The sequence below is a fragment of the Haliotis cracherodii genome, unplaced genomic scaffold, assembly GCF_022045235.1.
Source record: "Haliotis cracherodii isolate W230 unplaced genomic scaffold, xgHalCrac1.p SCAF_3, whole genome shotgun sequence".
In the NCBI taxonomy this organism is placed as follows: domain Eukaryota; kingdom Metazoa; phylum Mollusca; class Gastropoda; order Lepetellida; family Haliotidae; genus Haliotis; species Haliotis cracherodii.
In genome coordinates, this window is record NW_027266286.1 from 73769849 (window position 1) to 73784135 (window position 14287).

Here is a 14287-nt window from a genome sequence, read left to right on the forward strand (position 1 = left end):
ATGAAGACCCGGTTGAAAGTGTAACACAGACAACGTCTGGAATACATGTATAACCGGTTATGTTATGAAGACCCGGTTGAAAGTGTAACACAGACAACGTCTGGAATACATGTATAACCGGTTATGTTATGAAGACCCGGTTGAAAGTGTAACACAGACAACGTCTGGAATACATGTATAACCGGTTATGTTATGAAGACCCGGTTGAAAGTGTAACACAGACAACGTCTGGAATACATGTATAACCGGTTATGTTATGAAGACCCGGTTGAAAGTGTAACACAGATAACGTCTGGAATACATGTTTAACCGGTTATGTTATGAAGACCCGGTTGAAAGTGTAACACAGATAACGTCTGGAATACATGTTTAACCGGTTATGTTATGAAGACCCGGGTGAAAGTGTAACACAGACAACGTCTGGAATACATGTATAACCGGTTATGTTATAAAGACCCGGGTGAAAGTGTAACACAGATAACGTCTGGAATACATGTATAACCGGTTATGTTATAAAGAGGCGGGTGAAAGTGTTACACAGATAACGTCTGGAATACATGTATAACCGGTTATGTTATAAAGAGGCGGGTGAAAGTGTAACACAGACAACGTCTGGAATACATGTATAACCGGTTATGTTATAAAGAGGCGGGTGAAAGTGTAACACGGACTATGTCTGGAATACATGTATAACCGGTTATGTTATAGAGATCCGGGTGAAAGTGTTACACAGACAACGTCTGGAATACATGTATAACCGGTTATGTTATAAAGAGGCGGGTGAAAGTGTAACACGGACAATGTCTGGAATACATGTATAACCGGTTATGTTATAAAGAGGCGGGTGAAAGTGTAACACGGACAATGTCTGGAATACATGTATAACCGGTTATGTTATAAAGAGGCGGGTGAAAGTGTAACACAGATAACGTCTGGAATACATGTATAACCGGTTATGTTATAAAGAGGCGGGTGAAAGTGTAACACAGATAACGTCTGGAATACATGTATAACCGGTTATGTTATAAAGAGGCGGGTGAAAGTGTAACACAGATAACGTCTGGAATACATGTATAACCGGTTATGTTATAAAGACCCGGTTGAAAGTTGAATACATGACATGGCAAGAAAAACACAGGCAAGAAAAAACAAAATTATTTTTTTCAAGAATGGCCTGGGACAGCCCCCGATCCCAACAATTTTCAATATCCAAAGGTCGGTCCCTTAGTTTTCTTATTGAAGACGAACTTATTGCGTTGTCAGTAGTATAGGTAATGATGGTTCTGCCGCAACTCATTTTACCCATTTTCGTACCCTCAAAATCGTTATGTCAAAACGCTGATGTGATTCAACGATAGTCATGACTCATGTTAAAAGAAACATCAATATTAATTAATAATGAATAAAATTTACTATAGCCCACGAGGATATTGGAAAGGTATAGGAGCAATAAAAAAATAGCCACCGTGGCTAAGGTATCTAAAGATGTGGCCAAGGGATTGGTTAAAGAAACAAGCGATGTGGCAAATATATTTACCGGCACCGCGTTATATAGCGAGGAAGAAGTTTGATATTTTTATAACGAATGAAGTTCATCAGGCTGACCTCTTGTTTCTTCCCCACGATAAGGTAGTCAAGCTATCGTCGAAAGATTTAACCGGACATTAGCTGAACGTTTGTTTGGCTATCAATATGGGATCGAAATGAAATCCGAGCTATTGAGATCAACCGAATAGGTGACACGATTATCAGCTGTTGTATCAGCACTGAATAATGAAGTAACGAGATTAATCGGGAAGAAACCATCCGATGTGATTAAAATGAAACCTGTGACTTCCGAATCTTCAGCACCGAGGAGACATAAAGAACAAAAACTTCCGGATAGAGTAAGCGTAAGATATTTATACCAGCCCGGTGAACTCGAAGGGGGCCTACGTCGCGCAACCGATCCGATTTGGTCTCTTAAGATATATAACCATAGTCGATTGGTTATGAAAGAAGGAGAGCCTATTCTTTATTATCTTAAAGATGGACCGGGCAGGGCATTTGTACGAGAAGAGTTGCTCATAGTTCCAGACGATACAGTATTACCACCATAACCATAAGCATAGGTAGTTACACCATCTTTATCAATCCATCCCTTTGTATCTAAGAGGGATAATGATGTCTTGTTCATTCTTAATCCATATATCCTATGATTGTAACTTCTTAAAGAGTTCATCTCGTGTTTGAACCTTCTACCTTTGAATAATGCTTCTTTATACTGTTCGTGTTTGATATGCTTTTTCACAACATACTTCTTAACATCCTTAGCTTTTCTTATCTCTCCATTATCGGACTTCTTTATAGAATACATCTTAGGTCTTAATCCTACATACTCCGCTATAGGGGTCCCAGCACATTCATCCTTCATCTTACCTAACACCTTTTTATTTACTATGCTGTGCAGTGGATTATCTTTAGGGTAATCACTCGTGTCGTATATAACCATTTTTTTATGCCATATCTTTATACACATCCTCGGTTTGTATTTCCATCAACAAAGAATCTGTGTCGGTATATAACACCTCGCATCTATCGCTGTATTGCTTCTTAAGTTCGTTGTAATAAAAGTCATACATTAAGTGTTTTGACAAGTCGAGAATACTCAAACCGACGTACACCGGTCTGTTGAATTTTATATTACTCTTCTGCATATGCAACGCGGCTAAGTCGTTATGGAATATCTTGCTTCTGTTAAAAGCCGGACTGTCTATAAGTTTCCTAAGTCTTTCTTGCTCATTAGATCTGACTAATTTAACATCAACACGCTTCCTTAGATTCTCCATAGTTTTACCAAATACTGAGTTATTCATGAGCTTATATAGATTCTTTTCAAAATTGAGGGGGTACAAATTATTAAGAGTGACAGCATTTCTCTTACTAAGATATTCTTGCCGTATAATATACATTTGATAAGGTTGATGTATACTCTCAAAACATTTAAGTAAGATCAATTAAAGACTATTATATGACCGTAATATACACTATGAATTTATATCCGGAGTTTATATCCGGAAATAGCGGCTGGAGTCTCAGGACTGGCAGGAATAACGATAAAATTCATTTCTCGTAAGTTGCAAAAGAAAGCATTAAAACACGATAATATTCGGATACTCGCCGAAGCAAAGTTTGAACAGCATTGAGGATCATATTTCAACGGCAATGGCTGATTGTAAGATATCCGAAGATGAGTTTCGTTTAGTGCTGTCGGAACTCACCAAATACAACGCAATGAAGCAGGAGATTCGATCAAAATCTCGTAAGACCAGTGGTATTAGCGAAGACGAGAAAAAAAAGTTCAGAGAACAGGGGAGGCAACAAGCGCGTCAATTATTCCGTGCCAAAACCAAAGAACTGGTTGGAGATTAAAAATAGTTTGCTTACTATCGTTAGATCACATTTAGAAGAATGCTTACATAAGCATATAATAATGGAAAATTACAAACCAACAAAGGAAGAACTCGAAAAAGCTATCGAAACATTTATGCTCAGGGACAAAATTATCAAATGGAGAGAATTACCACAAGGTATATATTATATTTGTGATGTCAAACCAAACAATTACGGTCATCAATTGTTTCTTTCCAATTACCAAGAAGAGTATATAGTCTGGTCTCCTAGTAAAATGAACGAAGAACTTAGTAAAAATGTTGAATATCACTTTGTTAAAAATAATGGTATACGTACTAGTAAAAATAATAGAGAATATTTTCATTACTATTTAGTTTAGTCTCATCAATGTTTTTATACTAATGGTATCATTGATTGACTCCAGGTGGTGGTGAGCTAGAGTCAATTTAGTTTAATCTCATGACGATCGTTGAATCGCATTGTCGTTTACACATAAAAAATGCCACCTGTAGTAGCGGTATAGGTATATACATCTGGCTCCAGTGGAGTTGCGGCAGAACCATCATTACCTATACTACTTTGTCAGATCATGAACATGGAAAATGAACACCATACAGGAACACACTATATCCAGTCTTCCCCGCACAAGCTACAACGCAACGATTTGAAAGTATTTATGAATTGTAAAAATCACTTACCACACAAAATAACAACTCCAGAAACGACCCCATTGGCCACGTTCATTTTATGGTTCCCGTCCATGGTGTTACAGTCCCACGAAACAATGGCTCTAGCGCCCCAATTGTCGTCACAAACAACTTTGACACTTAAGCTGTCGACTTGCTTATTTCGTTACACATGACTGAATGCGTACCACGAGGTGAATACGTTACCTGTAATAGGTGCGCCGCCGGTGACATGGTTTTGCAAAATCTTTAATACCATCTTGTTAACACCGTGAACAGGAACACTATACATACTATAGTAAAATACGTTTATAACGAACACACTTATGACGAACTGACAGATTCAACGAAATGTGTTTTGATCCCATCTTATTGCTGTATATTTGCTGTATATATGGTTATAACGAACTACGATTATAACGAACAAAAAATAGTGGTCCCTTTGAGTTCGTTATAACCCTAATTTGTTGTACATGTATATCGCATCATTGAGACGACTCACATGTATGTTTGTTTGTTTGTTTGATTGTTGTTTCAAGCTATATGAAGGCGGTCTGTAAATAACCGAGTCTGGGCTAGAAAATTCAGCGATTGACACCATAAGCATCAGTCCACGCAAGCGAGCCTGACCATCCGATCCCCTTAGTTGCTTCTGACGACAAGCATGGGTTGCTGAAGACCTATTCTACCCCAGCCGAGTCTTCACAAGGACAGCAACAAACAACGAATAACAATTTATTGTTCGAGCTAGCGATTGTAAACTAAATTATGAATACCCAATACTATTGCACACTGTAAGAGTCTTTCTCCTTTCCCTTTCATGGCATTTATTACAAAGGAGGGTGTTGGGTTTAACCATGCTTTGATTTTATTCTCTTGACATTGATCACCGCAGTTTTGTACCCAGATCCAATATCCAACAACTATCTGGCACCAAATAATGGAATACGGAATGTAGCCTCACCAACATGGGATGCTGCATGCCAATCCAACCTGGATCCAGACGGAGTTTGTGTGAATGTAGCACTAAATGACTTCTTAAATGTTGGGTCATTTAGTGTGTGCGTGTGTGTGTGTGTCTATGTGTGTGTGCTCTTTTAACCCCGCTCTCAATAATATTCCTGCTATATAACGGCGGCCTGTATGTTATCGAGTCTGAACCAGACAATCCAGTGATCGATATTGTGAGCAACGATCGACGCCGACGCGGTACGAAGAAACGCAATCAACCAGGTCACCAAATCACCAAATTAGTTGCTCGGGATCTATTCTAACCCGCAATCCCCACTGGGATGCCCAGATTGTGTAGAACTACGTGAAAACAGTTCACTTTATACGATTTCCCCAGGGTTGAACCTTTCGTGGTATGTCATTTTCGAACTTCAAATCGTCGACTTCCAATTGGAAATGGCAGATGGAACAAAATATCATCAACAAATAGACTACGTCCATTATGTGATACCAGAGGTATTGGTGATGAGATCCATTACCTATTAATCTGCCCGTGTCTTAAAGAACGGGGAAATATTTGTATCCCATTATATTATCGTAAATATCACAACATTCCGAATATTGTCTTGCTATTTTCCACTTAAAAACAATAAGTAATTTTTGTAAAGTTATTGTGCAAAACATTAGATAGCATTCTACCACATATCTTGTATGAACTATTATTTGATATGTTGGAACACTGCCTGTCCTCTGAATGCCATCGCATGTCGTGGACCTGAAAGTAATAAAGTTCAGTTCAGGTCTGTGGCATGGAGCATGATTGTGAAGACCATGGTGTGGAATCCCACGAGGATAGCCCACAGGTGGCTTATAACAGGCCTTAGATTTAGCTGAATCTCAAAAGGAGAGAACAATTCCTGCACTTGAATTCCCTCGAGATGAACCACGAATGGCATGTACCAAGATTGAATCGGACCACGATTGGGAAAGAACAGATGTTGTTTTAGGGTAAGTTTTATTCCATGCTGAAAGGCCTCAGGCCCATAGTACAATTCTGTTTTCGGGAGTGGTTACAGATCCGTTTAACAGGTCATATTCTAATTAACATAGCATGATAAATGAATATTGATAGATTTTTAGAGCATCTGTATCAGTTCTTGACATGATCTATATAAATGTTTGTTGAGTGGGATGTACATAACAAGGCGGATTCCATGTTTTTCATACAATATCATCATATTGTAACATTTTCTAGGTAATCTATCAACAGGCATTTTAAGAATCTTGAACCAATACTTCTAATATGTTGAAATATGTAAAGTGGTACACGTCCACATTCACCATATACCATAACACTCGATGTACAGTTTTGTACGCCAAGGAATCGTTTACAAGCATATAGATGGACCAGTTCAATAGTTCTCTATTCAGTATGCCCCCAGACCTCTGCTCCATATAAAAGAATTGGAGTAATTTCTGTATCAAATATTTTAAAAAAGGTTTGATATGAAAGATCAGTGAAAGTTTTTAAACTGTGTAAGATTCCCATTAGTATCTTCTTTGCCTGCATTGCTGCATTACTGGTGTGGTAATTCCACGATAATCTGCCTGTGAAGGTTACCCCCAGAGATTTATAAGAAGTGACAATTTGTAACGGTTGTGAGTTGAAGGACCATTTTTCCCTACTTGATAGTTTATTTCCCTTTTTAAAAACTAACACTTTCCTTTTCTCAGTGTTCACTTGGAGTTGACCAAAAAGTGAGTCTTTTATTTATAATAGAAACAAATATTTTGCTAAAAACACTCAGAAGGGTAATTCCTCGATAATTGTTTGTATCGGAACGTGATCCTGATTTATGTAGTGGAACAATCACACCGATAGTCCACTCTTTTGGGAAATAAGACGTTTCTAAAATCATATGAAACAGTAATTCAAGGTATGGGAGTAGAATATTAACAGACTGTTTAACATTTTTTACCATCTATGCCGAAACTCTTGCTGTTTTTCAAATCGTAGATATCTTTTAGAAATTTCCTCTCTTGTGATTGGCTAGTCAATAATTGTAGCAGTTATGTCATTGTCACATGTTTCCTGGTCTGATAATTCAAAGATGGTATCATCCCCAACACCATTACCACTGAACATATTTTTGAAATAAATCATACCATTTATCAATTTCAATATTATTTTTAAACTCATAATGTGGATTTAGCTTTCGGAGGGTTGTCCAAAATTCTTCCGACGACTTAATGTTATCTTTCAAATATTTTTTTTTTCTTTTCAAGAAATATAGTCTTCTTAAATATTTTTAATTCTTGTATATTCCCTTAACGACTGTACATCTTTATCTCTTCTGAATTTGTTGAGGCATGTACATCTCTCTTTTTTTAGTAACTGACATTCCCAATCAAACCACTGTTGTGTTTTCTTGTCCACGTGAACCACTTTCTTCATTTCGTTCCCAGCATAGGAGAGTGCCTCTCTCACAAACTCGATACTTTCATCAATATTTGTGAATACGGCATCAACTGCTTTTTCAACAAGTGATACAAACTTGTCTGAAGCTAAGTTACAAAGAAATATTTCTTCTTTATCAATTCTCCACTTAAATCTAAATGTACTTGATATCATCTTAACCTCGATGACTGAGTGAAGCGTACACGCACGTAAAGCCATTGTTAATGGAAAATGTTGCGACTCGTAGCGTGTGTCTGTGTCAAATGTTTTACAGATATTTACGGTGGAGATCATACATTCATTTACGCTTGCCCCTGTACTACTAATGAATGTATAGTCCCCAATACCAGCGTCACTGCCACAACGGCCATTCTTAATATGAATATTTAAGACAGAGCATAGGTTCAAAAAACATTTACCAAACTTATTCAAAATAGTATCAGAAAAGTATCTCTGCAAATCAAAATGGTCTATCAAGAAATCCCAAGACGAGTTATCACGCCCTTCAAGATAATCCAAAATGTCGTCTTCCACAAAGTCGGGTTCTGTCCCTGTTCTGGAGTTAAAATCTCCCCCCAAAATACATGAAACGTCATCGATCTGATAAAAAATATCCAGGAGCTCGTCTTGAAACATCAGTACACCATTTCTAGAAGTAGCATATTTATCATAATAGGTTGAGCCTTCTGGGTGTATATATGCACAACAGCATAGCACATCTGTTACAGTACCAAACAGTAATTTATCTAATAGAATGTAAATACCACTTTCTTTCACCCAAGTCCGCTTACTATATTTTTTCAGCTGTTTTCTAACCATAACTATGATACCACCAGAGAGTCCCTGCTTTTGCTAACTTATCACCTGGTCTATTATAATATAAATAATCAGCCAACTTGTTCTGGAAGTCTAACTTCTGAATCCACGTCTCTGTGAGGCCTACAATGTCAAATGAATATAAATATGAAACAAAGTCACAGTCATCTAATTTAGATTTCAATCCAGATATATTCCAATATAAGAGTTTTATTATAGGAGAGTCATCACTTTAAATCCTCTGAGTCTTGGTATGGGCCCCGGCAACACCCCTAGGTAGTGCGGTCCTGCTGGCTACCCCTAGAGCTGGTAGCCTGACTGCGGGTGGTGAGGCGTGAACTCCCCTCATTCCTGGGTGGACTGTTGATTCTGTCAGAGACCCCACCTCTTCTCCCATCCGAGACATTGATTGAAGCATCCGTAACCTGTTTGGGTGCTGACACCATTTTACCACCTTTATAAATATAATGTCTTCATCTTAAGATTTCTTTAATTCTTGCCTCTGTTTTAAAGTTAAATCATTGGAAATGCCATATCCCTTTGACCTAAGGGAATCTCTCAATCTTAGAGGCTTCATCTTATCCTCCCAGTGTACAAGTTTAGCGATCACATGGCGTGGTCTATCGATGTTACGTTGTCCTATTCTATGTGCCCGCTCAATGTCTCTTGGAACAAGCAGATCTATATCATAGCCTCCCTGGCATTGTTCAACACTTCCAAAGTTTTGTTTTTGCGGATTGCATGGGATTCGCTTGGTCCCTCTGGAGTACCAGTTCGGTGAATTACCTGGTGATAGACCATGGCCATAGTTTATATTGACAGTCAGTTTACAGTATAACAGGTCCCTACCCATGACAAACAGTAGTTGGTGTGGTCAAATCCTGGATGTTTACAGGTCCAAATGAATAATTGTGGATTAAAGTAGCACTATCTCACTTCTAATGTATAAATGTTCCTCCTCATGAGAACCTTCGCGGTTTGTTCACAGATGTTCCCTTGATGGGAGTCTTCCAATCTTCAATTTAGTGCCACACTGGTACCCTTTAACCTTCAGTTTGAAGAACATCCAGGCCATCATAGAAAACAGGACACTTGATCAGCGGTATATAGCATTTGTTTATTCTACAAAAATTATAAAGGGTGCACATTCAACCAATTTAAAAGACATATGCGTGTATACATACACATACATACACATGCTATCCTTCTGAGAAAGAGACAGTTAGCATAAATACAACAGACATACAAGCATAGTTTCTGGGTGATGGAAGCTCTGAATGCTTGTCCTAATCTCTGAAAATAGGGTAAATGTTCAGTTTTCGTAAAGCTAAACTTTATCACAAAGAATAGGAATTTAATCTTATTTCAGTTCAAACTATAACATCTCAAACGTTTCTAATAATTTCAAACATTACACTTAATAATGTAATATATATCTATCACTGAAGACACAGCTGGTGATTGTCTATTTTATAAAGTCTCATTAACTATACTTCCACCAAAGCAGGGGGCACACCAGGGTGGCCATCACAGTGCCCTTTGTAAAATTCAAACCCCTCCGAAGCACAACAAGTGATTTTATGAACCACTAGCCTACTCAGTTCCCCCTGATGAGGAAGTAAAACATGTATATCTGTTGTGTATATGATAACCACTCATGCCCATCTAGGTCATGCAAAAGTACCCAATAGATTTGTCACCCTCAATATTTAGAAGGCTGTGAGGAAAGGGAAGACAATATTATCATACTATTTAGCGATATAGAGAAAAAAGTATCAGTTTGGTACAAGATAAAATTTGAAAATATTATGTAAATAAACATTTATTCAAACTACATCTGTAAAGTTCTATTTTTATAAATCTTTCTATCACGTCAAAAAACACCTAATTACATTCTGAAAAATATATCAAGAATAGCTATCAGTATCTCACTGATCTGGAAAAGGCGTAAAAATAATTGGGAGTATATGCTAGGGGACGGTTAGAGGAGGACAATGATGGGTACATACTACAATCAACATTGTCTACAAGCAAAACCTACACGATTGCTGCACAGAGGACACAAGGAGGTAACACAACTGAAAGGCTGCAGGCTCTGTATGGTTATGGGCTTGTCGTCACACCTGAACAACCAACACACATACACAAGCTGGATCCGCTGGGTTACAGTGACCTGCAGCTTGATAGAGAAGTGTGGGAAATGCATCTCTGAAGAAAATTAACAAGATAAATAATAAGATTTGTTTGTTTGTTTGTTTGTTGTGTAACGCCGCACTCAGCAATATTCCAGCTATATGATGGCAAACTGTAAATAATCGAGTCTGGACCAGACAATCCAGTGATTGACGTTATGAGCATCAATCCATGCAATTTAGACACGATGACATGCATCAACCATGTCAGCGAGCCTGACCACCTGATCCCGTAAATAATAAGAATGTTTCCACCCAATAACAAGCAGGTCCAACACTGTTCCACTGGATACTACTCCGCTCTTGATAGGGATATTTCTATCTCTCCATGACACAAACTGATTCTCATGTCAAGAGTATATTGGAATAGAATGACATATCTGATTATTCCTATCAAAAGTTGATACTGATTGTAATGATTTTGAGGATGTTTTCTTGGATAGGCTGCAGGCCTACCTGCATACCAACTGGCGTATAACTCAAAGAGTTTGGTGGGAAATGTCTTGAATTTATACAAATATATAAGGGCAAATAAACATCAATATACTGTTATTAAAGGTTCTAACAAACCCACTGAGCATGACAAGTTATTCATTGATTCACCATCCCTGATATGTTTGTGTTGTTAACCCTTCCTCCAGATTTGTGACCAAATATTAAATGGAGGCCCTCAGGGCACACGTATTGCTTACAGTAGGATGCCAGCTTCTGGAGAGGGGCCTGTGTAGTGGATGAGGAGCAGTACCAGAGTTGGCAAACTGATACAGCGTAACCTCCTTGTGTCCTCCCAGTGTGCAGGAGAAGAATACCTTTACATGACCTGAGTAAAATCTGCATAATATTGAGCAAACATGCAGCTAGGATGTCCCATGAAGTGGAATTATGCATACTGTCAAATGTGTGTATATGAACTACATGAATAACACGCAAGACCAGTCTGAGATGCTGAACACTACAGTGTCACTGTGACACCATCACTGTCATTTCATTTTATTTACAGTGTAATTGTACTGTCAATATCCATTCAAAATATTTTTCAAACTGTATATCAAAACTTAATAGTCAAGACTTTCAGTGATTCAGTGTAATTTTCACAATGTTTTACGCCAAATGGAATCTGTTTCGGCAGATAATCAAGACTGTTTATTTATTATCAGGCATTGACATTTATATTTGCTTGAGGTTGTGAAATATTTTACAGGAAATGTTAATACAAGGTATGTAGAAACCGTCGGTTAAAAATATGAAAGGAGTCAAATGTGATAGACTAAAATATTTAAAAAAAATACCATTTAACAGATTTAGATAAAATTACAAGAAAAGATATCCATTTTGGGGGTGAAACAATGATTCATACATTCAATCAAGATTTGGAATTATTTACATGATACGCTTCCATGGCTTTGGAAAATACTAGATTCAAATTGGTCAATATGACAGTTTAAAGTACAATTATATCCTAACTGGTCAATACCGGAACACTGATATGTTTCACTTTCAAAGTACATGTATATCATATGGGTTTGAATCTACAGGAACTTCAGTGTGGGATGGCTCTGTGTCCAACACGGCCAGGTTCTATCACATGTTCAGTGTGTTTCACACGGATTCTCCACAGTGATGTTCTGCCTATCAGACTGGTCTGTTATGGAATGAGGTAACACAAAAGTGTAATCAATAAACATGGGTTGTGTTGAGGATGACAAGAGATCATATTGTTGGCCAACATATGTGTTTGATTAATCTCAGTCACAAACCAAGGATCCTGGTCAGAAAAAACTTTGAAGACAGAAAATATGAATTTGTTTTGGAACTGACTAAACACAAGTTATTCAATGTTTATCACTCTCTTGAAACATAAGTGCTGTCTTATATTTAGATACACTACAAATTTACCTAAGACTTGAGTTATTTATTTGAACGTAGGACTTGAGTTATATATTTGAATATTGCAAAGCATTTTCTTTCCTTAACCATAGTGACATATAACATCCCAGATATCACATGACAGATGCACTTGTTCAACAGAAATTATTAAAAATATAAAAAATTGAGTCTTTTATGATTCATTGTGAAAATAATGGCATTATGGCCTTGTATGGTTTTCTCTTCTTAAGCAAGGCACACAGACAAATGAATAATGCTGCTGATATGTGCTTTCAGTACACCATTCCCAAATCTGGATGAGAATGATTTGACAAACTGGGTGAAAAAATAACTTGGGCAGAAGTGAGAAACATGTTTTTTTATAATTATAATATCATCCTCACAGCAGCAAATGAAACAGATTTTCTTAAAATAACATTTATCAGCAAAAATACATATGGCGCGTAACTGCTCATGATGCTTTGACTTGGCAGAAATTTGTATAATTTTTAAAAATTCTCTTTTCATGTAAATTTGTATAATGATACTAATCCAATATCTTGTCTCCACAGTTGAAATATTCTGACCTGGATCCCAATATTTGTGATTCATAATGACTGGGGAATAAGTTTTGGGAACAGTGCTTGATCAGGTCCATACTGTCTACCACTGAACAATTACTTATAGCTTATCACTTAGCAGACAGCCAGCAACTCCCTGCTTATTGCATTGAAGGAGGTTAATAACAAATTAAAATCAACAGGATTCACAACAAAGTCAATACCTAGTAAATATCAATAACTGTAACATTTGTAACAAAGGGAGATAATCATATCATAAAAGTTATGATCAAGGGCTTATTGTGACTGACCAGGTAAAATCATAGCTGAAGCATCCAAATCTAAAAAAACCCTAGATTTTCGCCCATATTTTGTTTTATACGAAAAAACCCAGATCCTCGCATATAAAATGCTGATGCATATAAGTTGTGATTGATATGCATGATGAAAGTATTGCAACTGACTATGTTGCTGGAACATATGTCATTAAAAATCCTTTAAACCTCAACAAGTATACACTTATATTGATAAAATACATACCGTATGCTTATAACCATAAATACCCAAGCCCAAAAGCCCAATTTATAAATGTATCACTAGGAACCGAAATACCTACAAACCTGTTTTTCTCTATTTAAACATTAAATGTACTCACAAGGAGGCTCACCAACCACAGCCAATTCTAAACCTCACAATATTAAGTGTACAGTATGTCCAGTTCTATATGGTTCAGCACCTGAATCCTACCCACAAATAAGCTCACTTCGAATCACATCTTCTCTCTAACTGGTGTGCTTTAGCTTCTTAAACTCCAAGCCTAGCGGCAAAACTGTAACACTGGTCATTTTTTAGGATTACTTAACATTTTTACGATTACATCTAATTTACAGACACCAATAGCATGCTTAAGAAACTGTTGAGACAATGCTTGTAGCGTGTTGATTCCACTTCTGTTGGTTCCTACTAGGGGTGTAACCATAAACATGAGAAACGGTCGGATTCCTATGACAATACTGACTTTACCATACAATATGTAGTACCATACAGATTTCACAGACTTTAAACTACATACTGATGCTAATTTCTTCTACCATTCAGTTCATGTTGTCATAAACCTTACAACTGTCTACTATGTATTGTATGTCCAAGATCTGATGCTAAATCAAAGGATTTTTACTATGAATACCATACAGAAAGCATACTTCTATTTGGATGGATAATGTCACCTATCAATGGTAGGAAGAATACCATATTTGCCGTAATAAGCACTAAAGGGACTTATATAATTAGCATTGGGGACAGTTATTAAAACCATACAAAAGTGTTTAATGTCAGTGAATTATACATAATTAATCTTAGTACAAA